We start from the raw sequence: 27,649 nt of genomic DNA on the forward strand, positions 1-27,649 counted from the left end.
ACATTGTATTTGTTACAAATAAAAATGAACCCAGAAAAGGCTTAATTGGATTGCACTGTCTCCAGTGTTGATTTTACACATTTTCTTTGCTACATATGAAACTGAAACCATAAAGGTTTTCAATGAACTACATAACCCTCTCTCCAAGAACTGATTTATGGACCAATCCAGGCCTCCTCCTTGCCTCCCAAAACACAGCAGAGCTTTCTGCAGAGGCCTGTGAAAGCAGAAAAACATGTAATTAAAATGAAATGCTGTACAGCCTTGAATTCACTGGAAACAAACACACAGTTGTATTTCCTCCTCTTCTCAGACTTCACCCAGCACAGGAAATGAGAAGGCTGTTTTTTGGGTGAAAGAGAATGCAGCTCTTTCTCTTAACTCTGATTGGGTGTTGCCAACCAATAAATGTGAAGGTGTGTTTCACAAAACTGAACATGTGGTGGTATGACTGAGGGATGAGAAATGAGGAGTAGGGATGATGGATAAGGAGTAGGTATGATGGATGAATTATGAGAAGTAGGGATGATGGAAGATGGATTATTAGTAGGAATGAGAAGCGTGGATAATTGATGATTCTTGAGAAGTACGGATGATAACTAGGGATGAGTTATGGTAGATAAGAAGTAGGGTGGATGCATGAGAAGTAAGGACGAGAAGCAGAAATGAGGGATCAGAAGTAGGGATGCTAAAAGAGAAGTAGGGATCATGGAAGAGAAGTAGGGATGATAAGGAGGGATGGAAAGTAGGAATGATGGAAAAGAAGTAGGGATGATGGATGAAAAGTAAGAAAAGTAAGGATGATGTATGATGGATGAAAAATAGGGATGATGAATGAGAAGTAGGCTAATAGATGAGAAGCGGGTATGATGGAAGAGAAGTAGGGATGATGGATGAGAAGTAGGGATGATGGAAGAAAAGTAGGGATAGTGGATGAGAAGTAAGGATAAGAAGCAGGGATGAGGGATGAGAAGTAGGGATAATGGATGACCAGTAGGGATGATGGATGAGAAGTAAGGATGATATATGATACATGAGAAGTAGGGATGATGGATGAGAAGCAGGGATGATGGAAGAGAAGTAGGGATGATGGATGAGAAGTAGGGATGATGTATGATGCACAAGGAGTAGGGATGATGGATCAGAAGAAGGGATAAGAAGTAGGGATGATGGAAGAGAAGTAGAGATGATGAATGAAGAGTAGGGATAATGTATAATGGATGAGAAGTAGGGATGACAGATGAGAAGTAGGGATGATGGAAGAGAAGTAGGGATGATGGAAGAGAAGTAGGGATGATGGATGATAAGTAGGAATGATGTATAATGCATGAGAAGTAGGGATGATGGATAAAAAGCAGGGATGAGACACAAGGATGAGAAATAGGGATGATGGAAGAGAAGTAAGGATGATGAATGAGGAGTAGGGATAATGGATAAGGAGCAGGAATGATGGATGAGTTATGATAAGTAGGGATGATGGAAGATGGATTAGTAATAGGGATGAGAAGCAGGGATAATTGATGATTCATGAGTAGTAGGAATGATAAATAGTGATGAAGTATGATAGATAAGAATTAGGAATGATGCATGAGAAGTAAGGATGAGAAGCAGAAATGAGGGATCAGAAGTAAGGAGGATGAAAGAGAAGTAGGGATGATGGAAGAGAAGTAGGGATGATAAATGAGAATCAGGGATGATAAGTAGGGATGGGAAGTAGGGATTATAGAAAAGAAGTAGGGATGATGGATGAAAAGTAAGGATGATGTATGATGGCTGCAAAATAGGGATGATGGATGAGAAGAAGGGCTAATAGATGAGAAGCAGGTATAATGGAACAGAAGTAGGGATGATGGATGAGAAGTAGGAATGATGGGTGAAAAGTAAGCTTAAGAAGCAGGGATGAGGGATGAGAAGTAGGGATGATGGATGAGAAGTCAGGATGATGTATGAACATGAGAGGTAGGGATGATGGATGAGACGCAGGGATGATGGAAGAGAAGTAGGGATGATGGATGAGAAGTAAGGATGATGTATGATGCACAAGAAGTAGGGATGATGGATAAGAAGCAGGGATAAGAAGTAGGGATGATGGAAGAGATGTAGGGATGATGAATGAAGAGTAGGGATAATGTATGATGGATGAGAAGTATGGATGATGGATGAGAAGCAGGGATGATGGAAGAGAATATGGGATGATGGATGATAAGTAAGGATGATGTATGATGCATGAGAAGTAGGGATGATGGACAAGAAGCAGGGATGAGACACAAGGATGAGAAATAGGGATGATGGAAGAGAAGTAAGGATGATGAATGAGGAGTAGGGATAATGTATGATGGATAAAAAGTAGGGATGATGAAAGATAAATAGGAATGATGGAAGAGAAGTAGGGATGAGAAGCAGGGATGAGGGTGAGAAGTGGGAATGATGGATGAGAAGTAGGGATGATGTATGATGGATGAAAAGTAGGGATAATGGATGAGAAGTAGGGATGATGAATGAGAAGTAGGGAGGAGGAGGGAGGAATGAGGATGTCCTAAAATGGAATTCAAGAATGAGGGGGAGATGGCAAAATTAATATCAGGTGAGCTATACTTGGGTATATATACTTTAAACAACAAGGCCCAGATTTACAAAGGCTTTGCAGTGGGTTTGCTTTACATTTTAATGCAAAACTGAATTAATAATCCAATGCAAATCGGGATTTGGGTTTGATTGTAATCAAAAGTAACGCAAAGCTGCGCAATGTGTAAACGTGACACTTTCATCTTACTTGTTAAATGGCCAGATATTGCTTGCTTTAGGGCAACAGATGTGGTCCACTTCCTTTCAGAGTGTGAAAGTGAGGCATGGTTACTTGATACAAAAAGGTACTGCTCCTGGATTTTTCAAGCAACTACAAGAGGATCAAGTGCCAATCTGAAATCTAGATTAAGCAAAGGTGTAAAGTTCATGGGAAGGAAGCCAGGGCCTGTACAATGGAAAGAATAGTGTGTTCAGCAAAGAGATATTAATTTGATATCCTTACTACTGTTGAAACATCAAGGAGAAGTGACAGCCAGTGTTAAACAGTCTCTTCTCTTAAAACCAAAAAGAAGGCTGTCTGTGATTTTCTGTGCCGTCTGTAGAGAGATTAGTAGCTGCGTGGGAAACACAAGGTAAGCAATGTTGTTGTAATCAAGCCTTTACACAAACTGGACAATGACTGTTGCCGACAACCCCTCACACTGGCAACAGTGCCTTTGGTAAACCAAAAGGCAAGACAGTTGTAATGTGAACTCTGTATGTGGGCCAGATTATTACAGAGTAGCATTGCAGTCTATTAAAGCAAACACAGTAGGTTTTTGTACAGCTGGTATTCTAAACGAACATGTTTTGGTAAAATATAATATTTGTCTAAGATCACACAATTTAAACCGTAAGGCTGCAATTTATCCAGGTTTTTTGGTTTAATTTTTGTACAAATAAGTCACTAAAAAGATACCTATTTGTTGCTTCTTTTTATGTTAATGTTTTATTTTTACCTCTTTTTTAATTTTTCTGAAGTCTTTATATAGCATACACTCAACCGAGAGGTATTGGAGCGCTACATTTTACAAGGTCAAGTTAATCTTTTAAGCATGGGGAAATTGAGTGATTTGCCCAAAATCATAGGGTGTTGAGCCATCACCAAGACTCCAACCGGGTTCCTCAGTTTCAAAGTCAGCAGTTCTGGCAGTAATACCACATCCCGGGCAGAGCTAGGGCGGCAGGCAGAAACCACATGAAAGCTTGGCTCATTATAGGCTTGGCATTCCAACAGGACCTTCAGCTGAGCCAGAGACAACATCCGGCTTGTGCCTGGCTCAAGCTTTCCTGGGACTCGCCAACCCCTAGCAACAAGATTAAGAATCCAAAGGGCATTAAAGTTTCCCACCAGGATCCCAGTTTCACTAGCTTGTTCGGTCTAGTAATAGTTATCCCACACTGCCAACAAGACAACTCCATGATAGTTCTGTAGCAAGTATGCCATGAGCATTAGTACAAAGAAGGAAAATAGACCATTTCATTGCTGCCGGGGGAGTAATATATAGCAATTATCAGAGTTCAGTGGGCCTCTCAGGGTTCCAGGCCAGGTGCTACGGAACAAATGGTAAATATGAACCTACTCCTTAAGCAAAAAGTAATAACAAGATTTAGCTATTGTCTTCAAACGTTTAGATGGAGCATAGTGAATGGAATGAGTATAAATTCTTGGGGTTGAGCTTTGAGCAAAGGGTCTTTACTTGGAAGAATTCCAACATCATGTCACGCAATAACCAACAATCCTGATCAAATGGTACTCCAACAACAATCACCCATGGCTAACAACAGGCTCATTAAGCCAGACACTAAAATTGACTGACCTGAAATCTCTTCCTTCCCTCTTAAAAGTTTTATTTTCAAATACAGAATAAGGGATCAAATGACACAGCCTGGTAGGGGTACGTCAAGGCTCTCACAAAAGTACTTCCCAACAACATATTGTATACAAACATACAATAGAACACTTCAAACAGAACAGCTCGCATACGTCCAGTACAGCCCTACTTTGGCACATACCTGGCTATAACAAATGTTGCAAATGTCAGTCACATAAATAAGATGGCAATACCAAGACTAGAACATTGCTAAGTGCAGAGAATATTACTGACCTTAGAGTTGTGGAAGCAATTGGTAAATCCCTTCTGCCCTTTTTCTTTAACAATGTTTCATAAACCCACAGGCCAATGATTTCAAACTGCATAACTATCAAACAGGGCTATAGGTAATCTATTAGAAATGGTTATATTCATTGCTCAACATATGAGCTCTTCACAAGTAATAGGTCTGCAATTGTCTTGCTACTGAGAATCAAGTACCTTATTGTAGCACTTGACTCTTTCAGGGCAGAGTGGTCCAAGTCCTACTCAGAGGGAGGTGAAGTGGACTAGTAATCCCTGTTCATTGGCATGAAACAAACTCATATCATATTTTACCCTTTGGGGGCTCCTAAACTCCATATTCACAATACCCCCGACCATACCATATGCAAAATCACAATATAAGCTAATCATTAGCTATAAGGAAGGCGGGCTGGCTTTGTCAAGGTGAAACTCCATTATTAAAACAGCCACATTTTATACGTATGGAGAACCAACAGAAACCACATGATGATTTAAAGACATTCATTAAAAATGTCAACATTCTATTACTAATACTATTAATAGAGTTTTCATTAATTCAAAACAACAATAAACGTGTGTTAGAGTCTTTTTTGATTTTCTACAGGCCACATATTGCAAACATAACTACGTGTGGGTGTATTGTACTGGGAGAAAACTAGGCGCTCTGGGTAGCGAGGTGAATATCAACGAAGAATGTTGAATCTCAAAATGGTGCACTCTTGAAAGACCACACCCAAAAGGTCTTGATAGATGCTAAAAGCACTATTGCAAATATAAAGTACAAGAGGCACTCATTATAACATGAAAAATAATAGTACTCATGAGTCAGTATACATAGGCAATGTTTTGTCATATATTTCTGAAAATGAATAGGATTATTTCCAACATAATCCCCAATTACAGTATCATTGTCCAAATCCAAATAGTAGAATTAATTGATCTGTTGTTCCAAGTTTGCTATGATCCAAAGTCCAAGTCCAGATTTCTCTAATCAAAGTTCAATCATATTCTTCAAAAGATGATATAGCTTATTATTTAAACTTTAGCAGCCGCATCCAAATTGATAGCCAGTCCAGATTTTCTCAAATCAAGGTTCAATCATATTCTTCAAAGGATGATATAACTTATTATTTAAATTTTAGCAGCCGCATCCAAATTGATAGCCTTTTAGCAGCCGCATCCAAATTGATAGCCAACATGTGTTTCGTCCGGGAGTTTCCCAATGACTTCATCAGGGCTGTAAATTATATAGGTACCTATTATTATATGTGTATCCATATTTCCTAATTAAAAAGGAGAGACCTCCACCAGTGTATGGACATGAAAAAATATATGAGAAAATGTAAAAAAGGGGTGAAGAAAATATATGAAAGGAATATAAAAATGAATGAAAAGTTGTGGAATAAAATGTGAACACAATGGTGGGATGCAGACATATGTTAGTTATCAGTGCACCTTATTAATTCCCAAAATGTGAGAATATCATAGGTATCAAACATCATATATTATTATTAGATACTATGTCACCCATTCTTGAGTGAAAGGTGAACATGGTGTTAGGATATAAGAATTAGTGAATAAGTATAAAAAAAAAATTAACTTACTTAAATCGCTCTTATTTACTGAATATGAGCTGACCCCGTACCCTAGTGATGTCCCTTGCTACTAAAAAACACGTGCAAATGAGCCATGCTCTTACCTAAACATATATGTAGATGCGTCCTATATCATAAGTATTCCTTACAAGCGAGTCCCAGAATAATTCCGTTAAGCAACTTATCTGCTATGTAAAAAAAAATTAATATAACTATCAAACACGTCCAACCAAACCAATATCACGAAACAAATCAGAACCATAGTGAACCCTAAAATCCCATCTTTATCTAATCAGAGTTCTTATCAAAATTAACATGCCCTATTAAATAAATTCCTCCAATATAAATAAAATAGGCCAAGTATATAAGTATATCGTAATCATATCTCTCTCCTAAGTCCCTATTTAAAAAAAAAAAAAGCATTACTACTATGTCCTATCCTGAAATCTTGAATAAACTTATACCTAAAGCATGTAGCTTACCTGATATCAGTTAAATCAATCCACCTTCCAATGAGTCAAAACGTGAAGCGCGAGTACGCATGTGTATCGATGAAGTATCAAAACTCGAGTGTTCATGTCTGGGTCCCTTATATGAGACCACAGACGAAATCTCGCGCTACCAATGAAATAAAAATAAAAGAAGGACCAAGAGGTATGGCGGCCATCTTTAGAGTGAATCACATTTTCCAAACAGAAATGTAAAAAGTAACCATAAAGAAAGGACTACAATACTGGCGGCCATCTTGGAGGGAGTCTCACAAAGATCTATAACAATGGTCAAAAAATGAGAGGAACTACCTTATATACCGACTATCTTCAAATGATTATATCTCCAATAGTAAACTATTCAATAAAGACCTGGAGAGAGCATTGTAATATATACCCTAATAGGAGTGCTCATATTAAAATGAGATGTCGTAAATAAAATTCAAATACCAACCGAAATTAGAATTTTATGTGTTATTAGCAATGAGTGTAAAACAACAAACCATCTACAGTGAAGATTAGTAAATAGTTTTAAAGAAAATCAGTAATATATAAGGAAAGTGCAGTCAGTATATTAGTAATATTTGAATAATATATCCCCAGAGATTATATATCTAAACTTCATAATGTAATTGGTTGCAAAGTTTGTTACATTGCATCATTTCGTTAATAATCCTACCAAATACAAAGCATGGATCACAAAATTGGATGTACACTACTTTCACAGAAAATCAAATTTCATCGCCAGTACGTGCTATCGTTGAACAGTAGATACATTAGTTAAGGTGAATTACATTTCACATTAGACCAGAATCTCAATATACCCAAATGATGTCAGTTTACAAGATTTATATGAACTTATATTAATGACAAAATTTAGTCAAATATCATATTGACAATATTGAGATAAGTTACCACTGCTGAATACTGTTAAGATGTAAAATATGTTTTCCCTAGTCACCAAGAAAGTATTCAAGTTCCCTATCCGTATTTAAACCTGTCTCAACTGCCTTCAATCGTAATATCCACATGGCCTCTTTCCTCCTTAGTATCAACTCTCTATTACCTCCTCTAGGATCAATTCCTACATGCTTAATTCCAAAAAACTCAAACGATTTGTAAGGTCCTTGAACTTCACATGATATTATATGTGCTACTAAAGGATATCTACAATCCTCACGTGCAAGTGCCCTGGCATGCTCACCTATCCTAGCCCTTAGTGGACGAATTGTACTCCCCACATAGTACCGGTTACATTTACAAAGCACCATAGATATCACAAACGGGGTACCACAGTTAATATGTGTTGTGATCCTAAAGGTCTTTCCCAAATTATCACTAAATTCTATCCTTTTACGGCTTGCCCATTTACATAATCCACAATGCCCACGGTTCCGAAAGCCTATTGTGTGGCTGGACAGCCAGTTCCCCTTATTGAGATCTAGGGGATAACTCGGACTTAAGATGCCTCTCAAGCTTTTACCTCTACGAAATGTAATTTCCGGTTTAGCACCGACAATACCCTTTAAGGATTCGTCCTGCAACAGAATATGCCAATGTCTAAATACAAGATTACGTAATGTTTTTGAATTCTGTGTGTAGTCTGTTATTAATCTAACTTTTCCTTGCTCTATTTGGTTATCATGTACACTAGGCTTCAATGTATATTCCCTTTGGATTTTTTTAACTCTCTGTTTTGATTTACTAATAAGCTGCTTGTGGTATCCCCTTTGTTCAAAGCGCTTACACATATCTTCAATGCATGTCTCAAACTCTTCGTCCTTACTACAATTGCGCCTAGCTCTGACCATTTCACCATATGGTATCGCAGAAATCTGATGGTAAGGGTGGGCACTTGCTGCATGTAAGATAGAATTACAGGCAGTACACTTCCTATACAACCTGCTTTGAATACTATTGTGTTCAATATATAGTTGTACATCCAAAAAGTAAATGCTAGTATTGCTGTGCTGGTAAGTGAATTGAACATTCGTATAATTTGCATTAAGGTATTTGCAAAATTCAGTAAGTTGTTCCACACCTCCTGTCCAAATCATAAGACAATTGTCGATATAACGACCCCAGTACAATATGTCCGAGTGCCACTTGGCGGCCTCTGGGCCCCAGACCCACATCTCCTCAAACCAACCCATAAATAGGTGTGCGTAAGAGGGGGAGAATCTCGAGCCCATTGCCACACCTTGTTTCTGTCTGTACCAGTCTCTCTTGAACAGAAAAAAGTTGTTATTCAAAATTAACTCTATCATATCTAGTATCATTCTTGTGTGTTGCCACAACGTGATCGATTTTCTATTAAGAAATGCCTCAACGGCCTTCAAACCTAAATCATGTTTTATACACATGTATAATGCAACCACATCTAAGGTGACAAGTGTCATGTTAGTATCCCATTCAAAATCACTTTGAATACTCAGGATGTGTGTAGTATTCTTAATGAATGATGGTAAATTATTGACCATGGGTTGGAGGAAAACATCTACAAATTCAGATATTTTTTCTGTAGGTCCTGAGAGCCCCGAAATAATAGGTCTTCCTGGGGGGAATGGTAATGCTTTATGTATTTTCGGTAAAGTGTAAATACATGGATATCTGGGCCGGGCATTCAACAAATATTGATATTCATCTTTATCCAGTAATTTTGATTCGTACCAATCCTTCAATTTCTTCTGTATACAGTTGATCAATCCAGGAATTGGGTTATATGTACGTTTCTCATAACAACATTTTTCCTGTAATTGAGAAGCAATTTCCGTCTCATAGTCATTTATATTCATTATCACTACATTGCCCCCTTTATCCGCTGGTCTGATGATAATTTCTTTATTCTGTCGTAAATCCTTCAGGGCCATTTTTTCACCATGACTCAGGTTGAACCTGAGAAATGTGGCTTAGCTTTATCCAAATCTCTACACACTAAATCAAAGAACATGTCTAACTTATTAATAAACTTAGGAACCCATTTGGACTTACTTTTAAGACCACTACTTAAACTGATATTATGTGTGATGTCAAGATCATTTACCACCTGAGATAAAATAATTGGAAATTCCTCATGTTCAGAGATAGACAGTAATGTTGCTGTGTCTTGAATATCTTTAATTGAAAATTAATTTAAATCTAAACTCTGAATTACATTGTCTTGATTCTGTATATCAGATTGATAAAGCGAGAAATGTTTCTTCAGTTTAAGTTTGCGAACAAATTTAAATAAATCTATTTTCAACTTATTTACATCTCCTCGATCAGTGGGGCAAAAATTAAGGCCCTTTTCCAACAATGTCCTCATGTGAGAGTCAAACTGGATAGGTTAACAACATTTATAGAGTCAGTTGTGCTTTGGTTTATACCCTCTTGTCCCAGGATCTTGTTTTCATGCCTTTTTTTCCCTTATGTTTCCCCCCTCGTCTACCCCTTCTGGTCCTCCTGAATATTGTTTCTTCATGTTCAGATCACGATTGCTTTGCTTTATTCTCATAAGTTCTTGTAAAAAACCACCACTACCAGGCTGTTTACTTTGTGGTACACTTCCCCCACCACCTTCAATGTCGCTGTCACTGGAAATCTGAGCACTAATGGATGTGGAACCTGAGTTAAAAGAAGACTGTGATACTTGCCTAGTGAGATTCGATTGTACCAAATGATCATATTTTCGAGCAAAAGTAAATACTCTTCCTGATTCGTAATCCCTTTCATCCCTTCTTAATTTTCTTGCCTTTCGCTGAGTAATTTCTTGTTGAAATGAGGAGAGAATCTCCTCTAGGATTTTGTAATTTTTCTCTGTAGCCTCGGGAAGGTTAAGCGCCTTAATTTCTGTCTCGAGTGTGGCAATTTCTTTTTGTAAGTTAGAAACCTTCCTTTCGGAATTAGTGATAAGAATATCCATAAGTTTTAATCAACTAGAGGTTAGTTCTTTGTCCCAGAGAGTCAGTAAATCTGGGTCCAAGTCATCATATGTAGGAAAAATTTGGGAGCGTAATCCCCATGGGATACGATTGAGCTTGACATATTGTGGCTGCTAAAATTTAAATAATAAGTTATATCATCCTTTGAAGAATATGATTGAACCTTGATTTGAGAAAATCTGGACTGGCTATCAATTTGGATGCGACTGCTAAAGTTTAAATAATAAGCTATATCATCTTTTGAAGAATATGATTGAATTTTGATTAGAGAAATCTGGACTTGGACTTTGGATCATAGCAAACTTGGAACAACAGATCAATTAATTCTACTATTTGGATTTGGACAGTGATACTGTAATTGGGGATTATGTTGGAAATAATCCTATTAATTTTCAGAAATATATGACAAAACTTTGCCTATGCATACTGACTCATGAGTACTATTATTTTTCATGTTATAATGAGTGCCTCTTGTACTTTATATTGCAAACATAAGACCAACCACAAGGGGTGCCTTTACCCTAAAGCAAAAGCTCTTGCTGTAGAAGTGCTTTGAAAGGAGGCAAACCACTCCTCAGGGGTCATTATTTTCATATCCCTAGAGATTTAGGGCACGTTTTTACCAAACAGTTCTGGGGGTGGGGTGTGTCTTCTGCAACACTCCAAAACACGTCTAATGTGTTGGTGGTTCCAAGCTACTCTATGGGGATTTAGGGGTTGCCCACAAGCAAAGGTAACATAAAAATGTGCCCACATGGGGTGTTTTGGTGTGCTCTTTTACAAAAACTATGCATATTTTCTCAGGGGCCCAAGAAGAGGAGCCGAGCCTTACGCCACAAGTCTTCTTCTTTCTTGTTCCCTTTTATTTGTGGTGCACCATGTGGGCAACCAAATGCTTATGTGTTCACTGGAGACTGCGGCAGGATCCCCAAGCATATCTCCCCCTACTCCTGCCATGGTGCGAGCAACTTCTCTTCGGCTCCTGCCAAAGTGGGAGCTATACAATGTCCCCTGTCTGTGGTGGGAGCAGGCAGTGTTTAAAAAGGCTGGGGTGATAGGTCCTCTCCAGATTCTGGCACGGGGAATAGGCAATGTACCGGCCAGGTTGATCTTCAGTTCCTGGGAACTTGGGGGTCCCTGGGACCAGGGAGGTTGTGTGCTGCAGAAGAGTCTTCTCAAAAGTCTCTCCCCTTGTGTATGGGGTGTAAGGTCATATGAGCCAGGCAAGCTTGGCCAACTGTATGGGCCTTGTCTGTTCCATATGCTCCAGTGTGGGCCTGAACTCTAGTAGTGCTTACTGGGTGCAACCTGACACCCTTTACTGATCTGGAGCAAACATCAGCTCTTGAGAGTTCTATATCGCTTTACGATATTACTAAGGTGCAGCCCCTTACTTTTGAAAGTGAGTGCTCTGATTGACTGCCAGCAGGATGAAAAAAATGTTGCTGGCAGCCGTTACAGGAATCTGAAACTTAGTTCCCTATTCTGAACTTCAAAAAAAAATCATATAAGGGGGCAGGATAGGGATACCCTGCCCCCTAGGCCCCTTGGGCCAAAATAAATGTAAAAAAATCAGCAAATGGTCACCTGAGGTCGCATTGTTTAATTAAGGGGAAGGAGCATGCGGTTGCCCTCCCCGAGCTGTTTTCAGCCTGAGGCCCCCATCCTCCAGACTCAATTTATTAATATGAGGAGAATGGCACGTCAACCCCCTTACTGAGCAGTTTTGGCCCCAGAGTCCCATTCCCCTGGGACCCAATTAATATGAGGAGGAGAGTGCATGACTCACCTAGCCGCGCCATATCCTCAGGGGCCCAACGTAATAACTATAGGGAGGGTTTCACACAGGTCCCCTCCCTGAGCTGTATTCAGCTCCAGGGACCCCATCTTTCGGGCCCGATTTAATAAATATCGGAAGGGACTTGCGGCCTGCTCGCAGAGCAGACTCTATCCCTTGTGGTCTGATGTATTTGTTAAGAGGCAGGGGGCTGCTGACACCCTTGCCTGAGCCTTTATGAGCCTTTAATGGCCCTGGGGACCCCAACCCCTGGGGCCAGCTCCCTTGTTGTGTCCTAGAGAGCCCAACCCAGGGACACAATAGTTTCCCTGTCTGCACCAGCATGTGCAGGGAAACGTGTTTGCTCCTGTCTGGCGGGAGCGTTTTCAAATCTTCCACCAAATAGAAGCAAACACAAAATCTGCTCCCAGCAGGCAGGAGCTTTAACAATGCTCCTGCCAGCTGTGACTGCTATTGCCTGGAGGCAGCAGCATAAATAGCTTCTCCCTGGGGGTGGGAGCAATGCCAGGTCCCGCATCATGCGGAAGCTAGCTGGGGTCCTGTGGCTTCCTCTGTAGTCCCCAATGAGTGTCCGGTGTGTGCCCTGGCTGGTCACCCACCTATTTTAAAGATTTTAAAGGTAGTCCCTGGGGGATAGGGTCTGTGAGGTCATAATAAGCGGGGAGCACCTGCCCCCTGTAAAATATAGTCTGAATCCAGAGTCTACGATTCTCCCTTTTTATTTCTGCTGAGTATGCAATGGTGCCAAATTTCCTATACAGCTCCACGGTTCGCCCCTTCCTTGTTAGTAGTATGCAATGGCTTTCACGCCATTTTCCAAGCTGATGGACAGAGTGTTTTCTCTACAATTGCATATTCAAAAAAGATCTGATATCCTTGATGGAGGTAAACGCATCATTGATTTATTGGAACACAATTTCTTCTGTGTGACTGTCCAAGCCGAGTGGGTTTATTCTTGCTGTCCCCTGGTCTGAGTGTAGGTTCCACCGTTCTCTCTTTAAATTGCTGAGTATACAAAGGAGCAAAATTGCTTACAAGCTTGGCTCGTTTGACGCCACTCTGTCCACGTTAGTAGTATTAAACAGCATTTCTGCCATTTTCCAGGCTGATGGACAGTGTGTTTTCTCTACAAATGCAAGTTGAAAACCGATCTAAAATCCTTGATGGGGGTGAATGTGTGAGAAAGTAGCCTCTTTCTAGCATGGTTACCACAACTGTTGACCTGTTTGTGAGTGTGGGTCAGTGTGTTTTTACTGTGTCACTGGGATCCTGCTAGCCAGGACCCCAGTGCTCATAGTGAAAACCCAATATGTCAGTGTGTTTTGCCTGTCTCACTGGGATCCTGCTAGCCAGGACCCCAGTGCTCAAAGTTTGTGGCCTAATGTGTCTGTTGTCAGTAGTGCTTAACTGTGTCACTGAGGCTCTGCTAACCAGAACCTCAGTGCTTATGCTCTCTCTGCTTCTAAATTTGTCACTATATGCTAGTGACTTCATTTACCAATTTAAATTGGCACACAGGACCCCCCCCCCCCTTAAAAGTCCCTAGTATATGGTACCTAGGTACTCAGGGCATTGGGTTTCCAGGAGGTCCTTATGGGCTGCAGCATTTCTTTTGCCACCAATAAGGAGCGCAGACATACCCTTTCACAGGACTGCCACTGCAGCCTGCATGAAATAGTGCACACACTATTTCACAGCCAATTTCACTGCACTTAAGTAACTTATAAGTCACCTATATGTCTAACCTTCATTTACTGAAGGCTAGGTGCAAAGTTACTAAGTGTGAGGGCACCCTTGAACTAGCAAAGGTGCCCCCACGCTGTCCAGGGCTGAATTCTCTGACTTCGTGAGTGCGGGGACGCCATTACACACGTGCACTACATATAGGTCAATACCTATATGTAGCTTCACAATGGTAACTCCGAATATGGCCATGTAAGGTGCCTAAGATCATGGACTTATCCCCCATTCCAAATCTGGTATTAGGGAGACAATTCCATGCATCCTGGGGGCTCCACCATGGACCCCTAGTACTGCCAAACCAGCTCACTGAGACTTGCACTGCAGCTACAGCTGCTCCCACCTCACAGACAGGGTTCTGCCCTCCTGGGGTCTGAGCAGCTCAGTCCCAGGAAGGCAGAACAAAGCATTTCCTTTGGGAGGCGGGTGTTACACCCTCTCCCTTTGGAAATGGGTGTCATAGGCTTGGGAGGGGTAGCCTCCCAGAGCCTCTGGAAATGCTTTGAAGGGCACAGATGGTGCCCTCCTTGCATAAGCCAGTCCACACCAGTTCAGGCACCCCCAGTCCCTGCTCTGGTGTGAAACTGGACAAAGGAAAGGTGAGTGACCACTCCCCTGTCCATCACCACCCCAGGGGTAGTGCCCAGAGCTCCTCCAGTGTGTCCCAGACTTCAGTCATCTTGTTTTCCAAGGTGTGGGGACACTCTGGAGGCCCCTGAGTGGCCAGTGCCAGCAGGTGATGTCAGAGATTCCTCCTGATATGTCCATACCTGATAAGGTAGCCAATCCCCCTCTCAGGGCTATTTAGGGTCTCTCCTGTGGGTTTCTCTTCAGATTCTGCTTGCAAGTTTCCATCAGGAATCCTCTGCAACTACTACTTCATCCTCTGTCCTCGGATCGACCGCAGACTGCTCCAGGAACCGCTGAAACTTCAACAAAGTATCCAGAAGGGTTACTTCGACTCTGCAATGTCAACTCCAGCCAGCAACTGCAACAGTTTCCAGGGTGTGCATGCTCTGGGGACTTCCTGTCTTCACCCTGCACCAGAAGGACCAAAGAAATGTCCTGTGGAGTGATGGAGTCACTTCCCTGCTCCAGCAGGCATCTTCTAAGACTACGACCAGCTCTCTTCAACTCTCGTGGCGATGAGCGTGCTCCTTGGAACACAGGTGATCAACCCCTTCGATCCAGACTGTCCTAAGGTCCTGCTGTCCAAATTTGGAGGAGGTAAGAGCTTGCCTTCCCCATTTGCGACAGTACCCCTGTGCACCACGTCATCTTCACCTTCTGAGACCTCTGTGCACTATTTGCAAGAATTCTTCGTGCACAGCCTGGCCCAGGTCCCCAGCACTCCATCCTGTGACGCTCAACTCGCTGAGTTGTTCTCCAGTGGCGTGGGACCTTCTTTTGTAGTGCTGCAACAACCGCAATTTGCACCTTCTTTGTCCCCGTGTCCTGGACCTCTGTGGGTGCTGCCTGGTCATATGTGGGATCCCTCCAGTGTTGGGAGTCCCCTCTGCCTCCTCAGTCTGAGTTGAGGCCCCCAGGTCCCTCCTGGGTCCAGGCAGCGCCATTTTGACGCAATCCGTTACATTTTTTTAACAAAGGCTTGTTGGACGAATCCAGCACTGTAGCTCGCCTGCATCCAACATTTCCACGTGGGACATCCTTTGCATCATGCAGGAACATGCAGCCATCTTCTTTGGTGCTCTTCTGCAGACTTCTTCTAACCAGAGAATCCTCTTTTGCACCATCTTCTAGGTTGGCAGGGGCTTCTGTCATTCCTGGAATCTTCTGCGACTTCTGGGCTTGGTTTCTTCTCTTTACAGGTCTTCAGGTGCAGGAATCCACCATTTTTTGCTTGCAGTCTTGCTTGGTTCTTGTAATAACTCTAATCACGACTTGTAGTGTGTCCTAAGGAAACTTGCAGTCCTTTAATCCTACTTTCCTGGGCTCTGGGGTGGGGTATTTTACTCACCTTTGTGGTTTGCTTACTCTTCCAGTGATTCTCTACACACTACACTTGTCTAGGGAGAAATTTGTGGTTCACATTCCACTATCTTAGTATATGGTTTGTGTTGCCACTAGACCTATTTCTTCCTACTGCATTCTATGGTATTTTCTCTTGTTTGCACTATCCTATGACTAATTACTTACTTTATGTTGGTGTCTAGTGTATATATTGTGTACAATACTTACCTCCAGAAGGAGTATTACCTCTAAGATATTTTTGGCCTTGTGTCACTAAAAAAAAACTACCTTTATTTTTGGTAACACTGAGTACTGTCTTTACTTGTGTATAAGTACTCTGTAACTATAGTGGTATTGCAGGAGCTTTGCATGTCTCCTAGTTCAGCCTAAGCTGCGCTGCTACAGCTACATCTATCAGCCTAAGCTGCTAGAACACTACTACATTTCATTAATAAGGGGTAACTGGACCTGGTATAAGGTGTAAGTACCCAAGGTGCCCACTACAAACCAGGTCAGCCTCCTACAGAATGCAACATGGATTTATTGAAGCGCAATGTGTCCTGTAGTGACCGACCATGATGAGTAAGTTCCTTCTTGTCTCCTGGTCTGATGGCGGTTCTCCCTTTTAATTGCTGCTGTGTATGCAAAGGCAACGAATTGCCAACAGGCTTCACCCGTTTGGCCACTGCAATTCCACTTCATTAGTATGCAATGGCAATCCCACCATTTTTCCTGTCTAATGGACAGTGTGTTTTCTCTAAAACTGCACGTTGAAAAACAATCTGAAATCCTTGATGGAGGTGAATGCATTGCTAATTTATTGGAGTTCAATCTCTTCTGTAGAGACTGTCCAAGACGAGTGGGTTCTTTCTTGTCTCCTGGACTGAGGGAAGAATCCACGGTTCTCCCTTTGAATTACTGCTGAGTATGCAAAGCACCAAATCACCTATTAGCTCCTCCCGTTTGGCCCTGCCCCTTTCACATTAGTAGATTAAAGCGGTGTTCCCACCATTTGCCAGGCTGATGGACAGCGCAACTTACCAAAGTGATCCCAGCATGTGTCCCACCGATTTTGATAAGGCGTTCTTGATGCAGACGTCATATCCATGAAAATAAAAGCACTTACCACATATAATTAAGAGAAAGTACCCTGTTTGGTGGAGATTCTACTCTTTGTCTGTAGTTTATCATTGATGCGGATTGTCAGTGATTTCTGTATGTAGACGCTCGAGAAACAATCACATTGCCAAAATTACATACACACAAGATCACTGGATACACTACCTCATTGTCCTTTACGCAGCTGTGGTGTACAGTATGCACTAGACAAAACGAAAGGTTAAAGTAACGTTATAATTAAGGGTGATAATGTCTTAGTTGGACTCTAGCTCCCTAGTGAGACTGCTGCTTTAGGGGTGGCAGCACTTCTTTTTGTAGATGACTGAATCACTCCTACAACAAGTCACAACTGCCTGCCCAACCCTCCTGGCTCACAAGCAGTAACTCACCGAAACACAGACAGTAAAGGTGATTTCTGGCAGCCTTACGCACGGACTCTAGATAAGAACTCTCAAGGAAGTCATGGTGCAACGGAAGTTACCCTTTTCTCTCGGTAGCAGCAAGACTCATACACACATAGGCAATGAAGGAGATGCAGGAGAGTTTTCAGTATATTATTAAAAAGACTGCAATCTATGATAAAATTCCTGCGCTGCAGTGATTAGGATAATGAACTGTAATAAAAGAAAAATTGTGAAGATGAGAGTTGTGAAAATAAAAACGCCTACCATCTTATATTAAACATGAGATTTAAAGTTCCTTACCAAGAATGCCTAATCCATACCCTAGTGAGAGCTAGGTATGATAAACGTATTCTGCCAGTACCATGTCCATGAGAAGCTTCCCCCAGCCCTTGTTACCTTGGAATGAGGTCTCTAGGTCAGACTCCATGAAGACACAAAGGTTGAATTCTGCAGCAAGGTAACGTGCAGTGAAGATGGCCTCTGAAAGGAACCCCTCTAATGACCTTGTCTGTGTGAGGTGTATTTATACTGATCATGTAGGATCCCTGATGTAGGTATTCCTAAACAACTGATAAAGTGGCAGACTTGTGTCAGCAATTGCATAAACAATCCCTAACAAGTGAGCATGATATTCCTGTCACACGTAAGTGAGTAAGGGACATGATGACAATACCTATGTGTATCATTTATAGTGACACCGATAATTATGCCTTCTCAGAATGGCACAGATAATGAAAATCAAAACATTTTTTATAAAATGTAAGTAATGGCAGCGAGCTAAAAGAAATGGAATAAAACAAGCATACTATGAGGGAAACAGGCCTGCAAGCCAAAGGCTAAGCTAACTCCTGCGTCCCATTCGGAAACTAAAACGGATTCACCACAATAAAAAGGTCTGTTTTAAAAAAAAAAAAGAGCATTTCACTGAAAAAAAATAAAGTTTAAAGTGACATTATAGTTAGGTGAATATGTCCATGACAACATTTACGTTTTAAACCTTTTTAACTAAAACAAACACAGAAATTCATCAGTTATGGTTAGCAAAACTAACTATAACTTGCACACCTGCCATGCACTGCTTGTGAGTGGATATATGAGGTCATAAGCTGTACATGGCAGGGGCAGAAGTTATAGTTAGCTCTGCTAACTATATATGGACACCGGTAAATATTTGAATTTTTTTAGTTTAAATGTTGTCACAGTGGGCAGCAGGGGGGATGATCATAGGGCTCGGTCTGCTGCCAGACCCTGTGGCCAAACCCCCAGGAGGCTGCCAACCCACACCACGCACAGCCTTTTCCATGCACAGCATAGGGTTGACATTCGAGCCCCGGGGACCTTATCCTGTAGAGCCAACACATATATATATTAGGGGAGGGGGTGTGCAGCCCCCTCCCCAACCTTTAATTGCCCCAAGGACCCCATCCACCAGGGCCCAATACAATTAAACAGGGGAGGAGGACATGCAGCCCCCTCCTTGAGCCTTCATAGGCCCTGAGGATTCTGGGCCAAATGCAAAAGGAAATTGGCGAGGGCTATATAGCCACCTTCCCCAACCCTTTTTGGCCCCTGGGGACCCCATTCCTCAGGGCCAAAATCTAAGGGGAAGAGGCCTGCAGCCCCCCTCCCCGAACTTTGTTAAGCCCCTGATATCCCATCTCCCAGGGCCAAACCAATAAAAAAAAAGGGAAGAGATACCATGTGGTCCCCCTCCCCTAGTCTTATTAGGCCCTGGGGACCCCATCCCCCAGAGCCATTTTTTAAAGGGGAGGGCAGCCCCTCCTTCCTGAGCCTATTCGGTTCCCAGGGACCTCATCCCCCAAGGCCTGCATTATTTAAAGGTAGATGCCCCAGTCCCCACCCAGAAGCAAAAAGAACAGATTATAGACGGAATGCTGAACAACGCAAACATTCACCCCCAGTGACAAAGATCTGGGTTTAATCAATCTTTTTTTTTTTTGCCTACCACGCCACCCCAGCTTGGACCCAGCCATCAATCTTGACCCTGTTCCCCATGGGAACAGTCCAGCCTGAACTGCCAATCCAAGTCCTTCCTGGACCAGAAACAGGCATCCTAGGAACAGTTTCAGGGTATCACCGTTCATCAGCCAGGCTAGCTTGAATCCAGAGGCACAGTGAGCATGCGACTCGTGTCTGGGCATGGCCTTCCCACTTAGGTCAACAAAAGCAAAACAAACAGATGATAGACTGAATGCTGAACAATGCAAACATTCCCCTCCAGTCACAAAGATCTGGGTTTAAGCCATTGTTTTTTTTTACCACCATGCCACCTCTGGACCCACCCATATGCAAATCAGTCTTAACCCTGTTCCCCATGGGAGCAGTCCAGCCCCAACTGCCAAGCCAGGTCCTCCCTGAACCTGAAACAAGCATCCCGGGACTGGTTTTAGGATATTACCCTTCATCAACCAGGCTAGCTTGAATACAGTGATGCAGTGAGAACAGGGCCCACGTCTGGGCATACCCTTCCCAATTAGGGCGACAAAAGCAAAAAGAAAAGATGATGGATGGAATGCTGAACAATGCAAGCATTCACCCCAGTCACAACAATCTGGGTTTAATCCATTGTTTCTTTTTTACCCACCTCGCCACCCCAATTTGGACCCAGACATATGCATATCAGTTTTGGCCCTGTTCACCATGGTAACAGTCCAGCCCGAACTGCCAAGCCAGGTCCTCCCTGGACCAGAAACAAGCATCCTGGGACCGGGGGACCCATGGAACCAACTATGCACAACCTTGGGGGCAGCGGGAAGAGCAACAGGGGCCCAGCAGCTGGAGCCGGCTCCCCACATGTTGTGTGAACTCTGCATCACTTCCGCCCAAAGGAAGCAGCTAATTACACTGCTCCCTCTGGATGGGAGCAATCTGTTGATCTGTTTCCCTGGCCACATCAGTTGAAAATTTCAGGAAGATTCATCATATGGCGTCAAAGTTATTAGCAAAAAAAAACACTTTTTCTACTGGCAGCTGCCAGGAAGTTATAATATTAGGTAGTTATAGTAAGGACCTAGTTTCCATAAGAAAGCATTTTTTCTTTTGCCTATAACTTTGGCGCTGTTTGACGAATCTTGACAACATTTTCCAAACTAGTTTGCCACTCAGTTCAGACGCTGTGTGGAAAGTTTTGGGGTGATTTGTCAAGAGGTGGCTGGCAAAAGCAGTGGGGGGGGGGGGGGGCAAAATGTGTTTGTCCCATGCCATTTCCCACAGGGATTTTAGACTGGACTTCAGTCCAAACCGTTGGAATTACACCAAATTTGGCAGAAAGCTACATCTTGGTCCAGAAAGTATGCATTTTGTGATTTGGTGAAAATCCGTTCAGTAGTTTTGAAATTATTAAAGGAAAAAAGAAATATAGATATCTAGGGACCTGGATCCATGGACACCTGGAGATCCAAAGTCAAATGGGAAAAAAAAAACTCACACACCATTCCCCTACTGCACACAGCCAAAGACCATGTGCAGCGATGGTTGTATTAACATGCAGTATTTATATTGTGATTGTAAATTGTATTTATATGGCGCTTACTACCCCTGACGAAACGTCAAAGTGCTTTTCAGCCAGTAGCATGCTACTCTGGAACCCAAAAGGGTTAGTGGTGGATTAGTATAGGGAAATAGGAGTATAGTATTAGTATCAGGAGATTCTTGTAGTAAACTGAGGATTGGGATGCACCATGAGGGATAGAGGAGGTAAGAGTCTAGCAAGGGTTATTTTGGGGAGCATAGTAGTAGAGGTTTGGGATGAGTCAGAGAGTGAAGATAGAGGATAGATTGAGAGAGGTATAGAATGAGACAAAGTAGTGCATTGGAGAGAGTGTTTTTTTCTCTCTTGTACACTACGACTTAAGTGATAAATATATATATACTGGGTCATAGCCAAGGCTGTTTGTTCTAGCCCCCAGTGACAACAAAAATAAGGAGGGTTCGGGGAAGGGTAGTGCTATCTCCTATTTATTTATTATTTAATTCTGAAATGCTAGGCAGGTTTTAAAGCATACAGTACAATTTCTTTTGCAGCTGTTTTACTTCGTTAGTGTTCTGCATCAATGAGTTTTGGGAAATATTTGTGAAAAATAGTACATATCAAAGCATGTAAGTCAAAACAACATAGTTTTAAAATAATTAACCAGAAGAGTATTCTCACCAAGGAATTGTTAGGAGAATGCAAGTCTTTTGTTGTGTGTAAAGTATATAACCATCTTTGTGACAAACAGAAGACATTTATGGAAAAATCTGTGTGGGCTAAGGGTTCTCCCTTTAAAGGAGTTTTTGTCAAATATTGTAGAAAATGCTGCATCAAAAGCACATTGGACCCATAACATTTCTGAACATTAAATTGAAAGTTAATACAAGATTGTAGGAGACTTGGGGATTATCTTCAAAGAATATTTGAGAGAATTAATACGAAATGGACAGTAGCAACCATCCACACTTTAGGCACACATTTGATAAAAAGCTTGGGTCATTAGAGGTTCAGCTGTGCATTAGCCTGTAAACTCAGTGGGTGCTCCAAAGACATCACCAATAGGAGGAATGGTCTTTGTGTACTCCAGACACAAGGCCAATATTTTTGTGGGTTTAGGAATGCAGTTGAAAATAGCATACCGGTTTTGCTTTCTTAAATCATGAACATAAACATGCTATATGTTTTCATGGACACTTGACATTTTGGGTCTTGTGGTTAGTGTGAACTGAGGATTTGGCTAATAATGTCAAATGTTTCAGTGTGTATTTCCTTCAAAGTTCCTAGAGCTCACTACAGCCTCAGCCAATGTAGTTATGGGTGTAGATGTGCAAATGAAGAATAGGCAGAAGTAGTAAGGGCTTTGGTATGTATTACAAACTTGTCCAATAGCTGGAAAAAGGTATGTGTGTTCTGAAGAAATGGCCACTCACATTAAGAATTGAGGGTGTTGTAGAACCATTTTAGTGATGCCCCTGGGCACGTTATCTGCTTTTGACCTTTACCCAAGTAACATTTTATTTTATTAGTTTAGAATCAGCCACATTTGTGGTGGTGTTTTATTATCTTTATCTTGTTGTCCTTTTGCACTAGGAAACCATTACATTTCTTAGCACCGTATTCTTTTACTCTGTGCTTTCCTCAAGGCTGCAGCGAGATAGGATTGTCAGTATAAGTCATACACAGTCTCTCTAACATTCACAGAGACACACATATTTGTATGTAGGAACACTTTATCAGAACATCAGTTGCTTTATTATGAAAACATTTCCCTGTCCCATGCACTTTAGAGGGAGGTTCCAGCCAGATGATCACGACTGCACAGTTCTGACTTCGTTACAGCTGCTCGCTGAGACCACCGGTTCCCTGGCCCATATGGGGATGGTATCTCTATAGATAACAGGTTTTTTCATTACTGTCATACTCAGGTATGGGGGATGATGTCTTCCCAGGGGGGTATGCTGAAGGGAGGATTAGGGTTGATCCTGCTGTGCTTTTATATAGCTTAGGTAGGAATTACATATATTGTGTGATAGATGGTGACAGTATGGTGGACTTTTCCTGTGTTTCACTTTTCTTGTCACCATTTTGCTTCTAGTATGTTTCATCATTCTAATTATTTCATTTCATGCATTTTATCTAAGGTACAGCTGATTCAATAAATCCTATTGAACTATGTTCTGCCTCTGTCTTTGCATGTGTGAGATTATGGTAACTAAGAGAAAAGGGTGGGATCTGATTCACTACAATTCCCTGAGAAGTCACAATGTCATGTGCCCTGATGGCATAGTTCGTCACTGCTATTGGGCAGAAATGAGGCACTGCTAGCTGACTGGAAACATATTAGGTCGACAGTTGACACATGATGTGAGGTTGGACATAGTTCTCCACAATTCAGGTGATGCTACCGCCCAAATCCAGTAGCCTCATTGGTACAATCAGCCAATGCAGCATGGTGAGGCATTGATTTTCGGATCCTCTTGAGTATCTCTGTCTCACTACGTGCCAAAGGCACCTCAATACTATACACGGAGACGTCCGTGGTAATGAGGATTTCCTCCTCAGCTTGGTAGGTAGAACCTTAAAAGGATCAATCCCCATATTTGGTGTCCCTATCTCTAAACAGGTGTATCTATCATGGCAAACCTGCTACAGGTAGTAATTGCAGTAAACATGCGACCTCCCCTAACTGCTCATTTGTTAGCTAATGACCTTACAGCCCAGGGGGGCTGTAACATTTGTAGCTGAGGCTCACCCTGCCTATAGAACAGAAACATTTTATTCTTGGGTCAATTTTCCAGCAGTGGATGGTGTAAGAAAGTATCACCTTTCTTGCCATGTTACCCCCCCCCCCCAGTTTCTACCTGTATGTCAGTATGTTTTGCCTGTCTCACTGGGATCCTGCTGGTCAGGACCCCAGTGCTCATCGTTTGTGGTCCAATGTGTGTGCTGTCAGTAGTGCTTAACTGTGTCACTGAAGTTCTGCTAACCAGAACTTCAGTACTTATGCTCTCTCTGCTTCCAAATTAGTCACTACAGTTTAGTGACTTCACTTACAAATTCCAATTCCAATTGGCACACTGGACCCCCCTTATAAGTCCCTAGTATATGGTACCTGGGTATCCAGGGCATTAGGGTTCCAGGACATCCTTATGGGCTGCAGCATTTATTTTGCCACCCATAAGGAGCTCAGACAAACCCTTATACAGGACTGCCACTGCAGCCTGCGTGAAATATTTCACAGCCATTTTCACTGCACTTAAGAAACTTATAAGTCACCTATATGTCTAACTTTCATTTACTGAAGGCTAGGTGCAAAGTTACTAAGTGTGAGGGCACCCTTGTACTATCAAAGGTGCTCTCACGCAGTCCAGGGCCAAATCCCCGGACTTCGCGAGTGCGGGAACACCATTACACACGTGCACTACATATAGGTCAATACCTATATGTAGCTTCACAATGGTAACTCCGAATATGGCCATGTAAGGTGTTTAAGATCATGGAATTGTCCCCCCCATTCCAAATCTGGTATTGGGGGCCAATCCCATGCATCCTGGGGGCTCCACCCTGGACCCCCAGTACTGCCAAACCAGGCTTGCACTGCAGCTACAGCTGCTGCCACTTCACAGACGGGGTTCTGCCCTCCTGGGGTCTGAGCAGCTCAGTCCCAGGAAGACAGAACAAAGCATTTCCTTTGGGAGGAAGGTGTTACACCCTCCCCCTTTGGAAATAGGTGTTACAGGCTTGGGAGGGGTAGCCTCTCAGAGCCTCTGGAAATGCTTTGAAGGGCACAGATGGTGCCCTCCTTACATAAGCCAGTCTACACCAGTTCAGGGACCCCCAGTCCCTGCTCTGGCGTGAAACTGACAAAGGAAAGGGGAGTGACCACTCCCCTGTCCAACACCACCCCAGGGGTGGTGCCCAGAGCTCCTCCAGTGTGTCCCTGGAGTTAGCCATCTTGTTTTCCAAGGTATGGGGACACTCTGGAGATCTCTGAGTGGCCAGTGCCAGGAGATGATGTCAGAGACCCCTCCCGATAGGTCCATACCTGGTTAGGTAGCAAATCCCCCTCTCAGGGCTAATTAGGGTCTCTCCTATGGATTCCTCTTCAGATTCAGCTTGCAAGTTTCCACCAGGAATCCTCTGCAACTCCTGCTTCATCCTCTGACCGTCAGATCAACCGCAGACTGCTTCAGGAAACGCTGTAACTGCAACAAAGTATCCAGAAAGACTACGGTGAACCTGCAACTTCAGCTCCAGCCGCAACTGCAACGGTTTCCAAGGTGGGCACACTCTGGGGACTCCCTGTCTTCACCCTGCACCAGAATGACCGAAGAAATCTCCAGCGAAGTGACAGAGTCACTTCCCTGCTCCAGCAGGTACCTTCTAAGACGATGACCAGTTCTCTGGGGCTCCTCTTCTGATGATGAGCATGCTCCCTGGAACACAGGTGGTGGACCCCTTCGACACAGACTGTCCTAATGTCCAGCTGTCAAAATTTGGCGAAGGTAAGAGCTTGCCTTCCCCGTTTGCGACAGTACCCCTGTGGACCGTGTCATCTCTACCTCCTGAGGCCTCTGTGCACTATTTGCAAGAAACCTTCATGCACAGCCTGGCCCAGGTCCCCAGCACTCTATCCTGCGACACTCAACTCACAGAGTTGTTTTCCGGCAGCGTGGGACCTTCTTTTGTAGTGCTGCAGCAACCGCAATTTGCACCTTCTTTGTCCCCGTGCCCTAGGCCCTCTGTTGGTGCTGCCTGGTCATCTGTGGGTCCCCTCCAGTGCTGGGAGCCTCCTCTGCCTTCTTAGTCTGAGTTGAGGCCCCCAGGTCCCTCCTGGGTCCAGGCAGCACCATTGTGATGCAAACCGCAATATTGCTTGAGCCAAGGCTTGTTGGAGGAATCCAGCACTGCAACTCGTCTGCATCCAACATCTCCATGTGGGACATCCTTTGCATCACACAGGAACCCGCAGCCATCTTCTTTGGTGCTCTTCTGAAGACTTCTCCCAACCAAAGAATCCTCTTTTGCACCATCTTCTAGGTTGGCAGGGGCTCCTGTCCTTCCTGGAATCTTCTGTGAATTCTGGACTTGGTCTCCTCTCTTTACAGGTCTTCAGGTCCAGGAATCCACCATTTGTTGTTTGCAGTATTGCTTGGTTCTTGCAATAACTCTAATCACGACCTGTAGTGTGTCCTAAGGAAACTTGCAGTACTGTACTCCTACTTTCCTGGGCTCTGGGGTGGGGTATTTTACTCACCTATGTGGTTGTCTTACACGCCCAGCACCCCTCTATACACTACACTTGCCTAGGGGGGAATTTGTGATTCGCATTCCACTTTCTTAATATATGGTTTGTATTGCCCCTAGGCCTATTTCTTCCTATTGCATTCTATTGTATTTTCTATTGTTTGCACTGTCCTGTGACTATTTTGGTCTCTAGTGTATATATCATGTATAATACCTACCTCCAGAAGGAATATTACCTCTAAGATATTTTTTGGCCATGTGTCACTAAAATAAAGTATCTTTGTTTTTGGCAACACTGAGTATTGTCTTTTATTGTGCATAAGTACTGTGTAACTATAATGGTATTGCAGGAGCTTTGCATGTTTCCTAGTCCTGCTCTGCTACAGCTACCTCTAACAGCCTAAGCTGCTAGAACACTACTACATTTCACTAATATGGGATAACTGGACCTGGTACAAAGTGTAAGTACCTAAGGTACCCACTACAAACCAGGCCAGCCTCCTACAGATGGGAACACTAATATATTTCTTCATTATACACCTGCTAATCTACCTGCTGTGGGAAGATGACCTGGTGGGTGGTGGGTACCTAAGGTACTTACACCTAATACCAGGTTCAAATATCCCCTATTATTGTAATGTAGGCATTGTCTAGAAGCCAGGCTCTCTAGAGGCAGCTGTGGATGAGCAGCCAAGGCTTATCTAGGAGACATGCAATACCACTGTAGTCACACAGCACTTACACACACATGAAAGAATACACTCAGTGTTACAAAAATAAAGGTACATTATTATGGTAACACAACACCAAAATGACTATAGAGGCAATACTCTCTTAGGAGGTAAGTAATCCACACGTTATATACACTGGTTGTCAGAAATAGGCATAAGAATGGTTAAACAACAGGGCAAATGGTGTAAAACACAATAGAGAATAGTGGACCTAGGGGGGAGCACAAACAATAAACTAAAAAACTGGAATGTGAAAGTGTCACCCCCACCAAGGTAAGAGGAGTGTGTAGAGGGTCGCTGGGAGGGAACAGGAATGCACAAAGGTGAGTACCACAACACACCCCACCAACCAGGAAAGCAGGAGTAAATCAATCAATCAATCAATCCATCAGGGATTTGTAAAGCACACTACTCACCCGTGAGGGTCTCAAGGCACTGAGGAGGGGAGGGGGAAG

The sequence above is a fragment of the Pleurodeles waltl genome, chromosome 5 (genome assembly GCF_031143425.1).
Source record: "Pleurodeles waltl isolate 20211129_DDA chromosome 5, aPleWal1.hap1.20221129, whole genome shotgun sequence".
Taxonomy (NCBI): Eukaryota; Metazoa; Chordata; class Amphibia; order Caudata; family Salamandridae; genus Pleurodeles; species Pleurodeles waltl.